General features: G+C 42.3%; 1 non-coding gene across 1 annotated transcript; it reads left to right on the plus strand.

The window, feature by feature from the left end:
• The first annotated feature begins 266 nt into the window (after positions 1–266).
• Positions 267–454, plus strand: LOC140306139 (U2 spliceosomal RNA). Its single transcript, XR_011915496.1, has one exon. It is a non-coding gene; the product is annotated as a U2 spliceosomal RNA (small nuclear RNA).
• The last annotated feature ends 5,546 nt before the right edge of the window (positions 455–6,000 follow it).

The raw sequence follows: 6,000 nt of genomic DNA on the forward strand, positions 1-6,000 counted from the left end.
CTGTCTGTGCAAAAGAAATCTTGTTACTGTGCAGAGTGACTTCTCTGAGTAGAGTCGCCTTACTTGTTGTGACTGTGCCGATGTTGCTTGAATGGTGCTCGCTGGAGCGTGCGGTAGTGTAAAGTTATACCATTTAAAAGGGTTGAAGAGTGCTCAGTGCAGCGGGTGGGCAGAGGTGCAAAGTGACACTATGGCCATAAAACGAACACCGCTACAAGTGCGCATTGTGCCAGGAAGGGCCCTCGGACGTGAACCAGTGGACAGATATCGCTTCTCGGCCTTTTGGCTAAGATCAAGTGTAGTATCTGTACTTATCAGTTTAATATGTGATATGTCTATGCAAGGACTACATATTAAATGGATTTTTATCAATAGGAGTTGAAAAAGGAGCTTGCTCCGTTCACTCCAAGCATCGACCCGGTACTGCAGTGCCGCTGGGAACGGTGCGCTCTCCTCTGCTCTTGTGAAAAAGCAAACAGCGGTGCAGGAAGGAAGTTTCTTTTAATCTGCTGAGAAAAGAGAGTGAATGCGAAGTAGACTTTAACACGGCTCTGGGAGCGAGCCGAGTGCGGGCTAACCAGGAGAATTGCTTGAAAGATACGCGACACCGAATGAGCGGTCATAACAAAGCCTCAATACGGTGTTCCTGTGGTGTTTTTATAAAATGCGGTGTAAAAAAAGGTGTGAATGCCCCATAGAAAACTAAAAGGTGGAGCGGAAGTGTTCGGCTGCAAGAAGGTGTGAATGTCCGACTATATTTGGTAAAAAGCAGGTGAAGCAAGGTCTGAATGCCCAACCTTACATCATCAAAAGCGAGATCAGAGGTTTTTGGCTGCAAGAAGGCCATAGTTGGCCAAAAGCAGGTAAGGTGCGAATGATCGGGTAAATATCAACAAAAGTGGGGGCGGAGGTCTTCGGATGCAAGTGGGTGTGAATATCCCACCATACAAGTATGGTGGAGAGGAAGCTGTGAATGGCCGACCATAGTTTGCAAAAAGCGGGTGAGAAAAGGTGCGAATGTCCAACCATACATGATCAAAACAGGGAGCGGAGGTGTTTGGCTGCGACAAGGTGTGAATGTCCACCCATAATTAATGAAAAGCGGGCAACAAGTAGGTTCGAATGCCCAACCATACATCATCAAAAGCAGGAGTGGATGTGTTCGGCTACAAGAAGGTTTGAATGTCCGAGCATAGTTTGTAAAAAGTGGGTAAGAAAAGGTTCGAATGCCCGAACATACACCATCAAAAGAGGGAGCGGAGGTGTTCCGCTGTAAGACGGTGTGAATGTCCGACCATAGTTGTTAAAAAGTGGGTATGAAAAGGTTCGAATGCCCAAATTCGGCTGCAAAAAACTGTTCGGCTGCAAAAAGGTGTGAATGTTCGACTAAATTTTGTAAAAAGCGGGTAAGACAAGGTGCGAATGCCTGACAATGTATGATCAAAAGCGGGAGCGGAGGTGTTCAGCTGCAAGAAGGTCTAAATGTCCATTTTTAATTGCTAGAAAACATGAAAGAAAATTTTCGAAAATCAATCCGCACATGATCATAAGTGGGAGCGGAGGTGTTCAGCTGCAAGAAGGTGTGAATGTCCTACCATAATTGCTGAAAAATGTGTTAGAAATGGTAAGAATGCCGGACCATACATCATCAAAAGCTAGAGAGGTGGTGTTCGGCTGCAAGTAGGTGTGAATGTCTGACTAAAGTTCAAATATATTAACAAAAGCGGGAGGATAGGTCTTCGGATGAGTGGTTGAGAATTTCCAACCATAATCTATAAAATGCGGTGAAAAAAAAGGTGTGATAGATACCTAAAAGGTGGAGCGGAAGTGTTCGGCTGCAAGAAGGTGTGAATGTTATATATATAGTTGGTGAAAAGCAGGAAAAACAAGGTCTGAATGCCCAATCTTACATCATCAAAAGCGAGATCAGAGGTGTTTGGCGGCAAGAAAACGGGTAAGGTGTGAATGACCGACTAAATATCAACAAAAGTGGGGGCGGAGGTCTTCGGATGCAAGTGGGTGTGAATATCCCACCATACAAGTATGGTGGAGAGGAAGCTATGAATGGCCGACCATAGTTTGCAAAAAGCGGGTGAGAAAAGGTGCGAATGTCCAACCATACATGATCAAAACAGGGAGCGGAGGTGTTTGGCTGCGACAAGGTGTGAATGTCCACCCATAATTAATGAAAAGCGGGCAACAAGTAGGTTCGAATGCCCAACCATACATCAACAAAAGCAGGAGTGGATGTGTTTGGCTACAAGACGGTGTGAATGTCCAACCATAGTTGGTAAAAAGCGGGTAAGAAAAGGTTCGAATGCCCGAATATATACCATCAAAAGCGGAAGCGGAGGTGTTCGGCTGCAAGAAGGTGTGAACGTCCGACCAAAGTTTGCAAAAAGCGGGTGAGAAAAGCTGCGAATGTCCAACCATACATGATCAAAACAGGGAGCAGAGCTATTCGACTGCAAGTAGGTGTGAATGTCCACCCATAATTACTGAAAAATGGGTAAGAAAAGGTGCGAATGCCCAACCATACATCATCAAAAGAAGAAGTGGATGTGTTCTGCTACAAGAAGGTTTGAATGTCCGACCATAGTTTGTAAAAAGTGGGTAAGAAAAAGTTCGAATGCCCGAACATACACCATCAAAAGAGGGAGCGGAGGTGTTCCGCTGTAAGATGCTGCGAATGTCCGACCATAGTTGGTGAAAATTGGGGAAGAAAAGGTTAAAAAACCCGACTGTACACAATCAATAGCGGGAGCGGAGTTGGTCGGCTACAAGAAGGTGTGAAAGTCCGACCATGGTTTGTAAAAAGCGGGTAAGAAAAGGTTCGAATGCCAAAATATACACCATCAAAAGCGGAAGCCGAGGTGTTCGGCTGCAAGTAGGTGTGAATGTCAGATCATAATTTGCAAAAAGCTGATGAGAAAGGTGTGAATGACCGACAATAATTGCTGAAAAATGTGTTAGAAAAGGTAAGAATGTTGGACCATTCATCATCAAAAGCGGGAGAAGAGGTGTTCGGCTGCAAGAAGCTGTGAATGTCCAGCCATAATTACTCAAAAACGGGTAAGAAAAGGTAGTATTGCCAGACCATAAATGATCAAAAGAGGGAGCGGAGGTGTTCCGCTGTAAGAAGGTGTGAATGTCCGACCATAATTGGTAAAAAGCGGGTAAGAAAAGGTTAAAATACCCGACTGTACACAATCAATAGCGGGAGCGGAGTTGTTTGGCTACTAAAAGGTGTGAAAGTCCAACCATGGTTTGTAAAAAGCGGGTAAGAAAAGGTGCGAATGCCGGACAATGTATGATCAAAAGAGGGAACGGAGGTTTTCGGCTAAAAGAAGGTCTGAATGTCCAACCATAATTTGTAAAAACCGGGGAAGAAAAGGCTCGAAAGCCCGACTATACACCATCAAAAGCGGGAGCAGAGGTGTTCAGCTGCAAGAAGGTCTGAATGTCCATCAATAATTGCTAGAAAACATGAAAGAAAATTTTCGAATATCAAACCGCACATGATCATATAAGGGAGAGGAGGTGTTCAGCTGCAAGATGGTGTGAAAATGGGTAAAAAAAGGTGCGAATGCCCAACCATACATCATCAAAAGCAGGTGTGAATGTCAGATCATAATTTGCAAAAACCTGATGAGAAATGGTGAGAATGCCCGACTATACACCATCAAATGCGGGAGCGAAGGTGTTCGGCTGTGAGTAGGTGTGAATGTCCGACCATACTTGCTGAAAAATATGACAAAGCAGTTTTCACTTCAGTTTGAGTGAAGGAATTCATTTTATATCAAAATCCGAAATTGTGTAGAACTCGTGGAAATAAGTTTATTCTCGGATTCCTAAAGGTTTAGTGTTGTTCTTTGGTATACTGCAAAGTAATACTTTCTATTTTGTTGAAACCGATTCAGACATGGATAAATATGAAGGACAAAGCAGTTTTAACTTGGTTTGAGAGAAGGAATTCATTTTATATCAAAATCCGAAATTGTGTAGAACTGGTGAAAAGAAGCTTATTCTCGGATTACTAAAGGTTTAGTGTTGTTCTTTGGTATACTGCAAAGTAATACTTTCGTTTTTTGTTGAAACATATTCAGACATGGATAAATATTAAGGACAAAGCAGTTTTAACTTGGTTTGAGTGAAGGAATTCAATTTATATCAAAATCCGGAATTGTGTAGAACTCGTGAAAAGAAGCTTATTCTCGGATTCCTGAAAAGGTTTAGAGTTGTTCTTTCCTATCCTGCAAAGTACAACCTTCTTTTTTTGTTTAAAGCTATTCAGACATGGATAAATATGAAGGACAAAGCAGTTTTAACTTGGTTTGAGTGAAGGAATTCATTTTATATCAAAATCCGAAATTGTGTAGAACTCGTGAAAATAAGATTATTCTCGGATTCCTAAAGGTTTAGTGTTGTTCTTTCCTATCCTGCAAAGTACAACGTTCTTTTTTTCTTTAAAGCTATTATGACATGGATAAATATGAAGGACAAAGCAGTTTTAACTTGGTTTGAGTGAAGGAATTCATTTTATATCAAAATCCAGAGTTGTGCATTATGGCAGCAGAATTGTAGTCTGAATACCTTTTATGCCAAACAGATTTGCCTTGCCAAGGGAAGTTTTATAAATGTTTATTGTTTATGTTTAAAATATATAAACTAGCAGAAGAATTAATTCATCCGCCTGGTCCCTCCCACCCCGGAGAGGGCAGCCAGAGACTGGCTGCAATAGGCATCCCCGCAACCTGGGACCCAACACAGGGCAGGAGGGCCTTATGTCCACCAGGCTCAGGGCCTGCAGTCACCATATTCCGGGAGCTACTGTACCCACAGAAGGAACTGCTTTGTCCTTCATATTTATCCATGTCTAAATAGCTTTAAACAAAAAAAGAACGTTGTACTTTGCAGGATAGGAAAGAACAACTCTAAACCTTTTCAGGAATCCGAGAATAAGCGTCGATGGACGAGTTCTACACAATTTCGGATTTTGATATAAAATTGAATTCCTTCACTCAAACCAAGTTAAAACTGCTTTGTCCTTGATATTTATCCATGTCTGAATCGGTTTCAACAAAATAGAAAGTATTACTTTGCAGTATACCAAAGAACAACACTAAACCTTTAGGAATCCGAGAATAAACTTATTTCCACGAGTTCTACACAATTTCGGATTTTAATATAAAATGAATTCCTTCACTAGAACCAAGTGAAAACTGCTTTGTCGGACATTCGCACCTACTCACAGCCGAACACCTCCGCTCCCGCATTTGATGGTGTATAGTCGGGCATTCTCACCATTTCTCATCAGGTTTTTGCAAATTATGATCTGACATTCACACTTGCTTTTGATGATGTATGGTTGGGCATTCGCACCTTTTTTTTTACCCATTTTTGAGCAATTATGGGTTGACATTCACACCTTGCAGCTGAACACCTCCGCTCCCACTTATGATCATGTGCGGTTTGATATTCGAAAATTTTCTTTCATGTTTTCTAGCAATTATTGATGGACATTCAGACCTTCTTGCAGCTGAACCCCTCTGCTCCCGCTTTTGATGGTGTATAGTCGGGCTTTCGAGCCTTTTCTTCCCCGGTTTTTACAAATTATGGTTGGACATTCAGACCTTCTTTTAGCCGAAAACCTCTGCTCCCTCTTTTGATCATACATTGTCGGGCATTCGCACCTTTTCTTACCCGCTATTTACAAAACATGGTCGGACTTTCACACCTTCTTGTAGCCGAACACATTCGCTCCCGCTATTGATTGTGTACAGTCGGGTATTTTAACCTTTTCTTACCCACTTTTTACCAACTACGGTCGGACATTCACACCTTCTTATGGCGGAACACTTCCGCTGCCTCTTTTGATGGTGTATGTTCGGGCATTCGAACCTTTTCTTACCCGCTTTTTACAAACTATGGTCGGACATTCAAACCTTCTTGTAGCCGAACACATCCAGTCCTGCTTTTGATGATGTATGGTTGGGCATT

Source organism: Leuresthes tenuis, unplaced genomic scaffold, assembly GCF_036924035.1.
Source record: "Leuresthes tenuis unplaced genomic scaffold, fLeuTen1.0.hap1 SCAF_4, whole genome shotgun sequence".
NCBI lineage: Eukaryota > Metazoa > Chordata > Actinopteri > Atheriniformes > Atherinopsidae > Leuresthes > Leuresthes tenuis.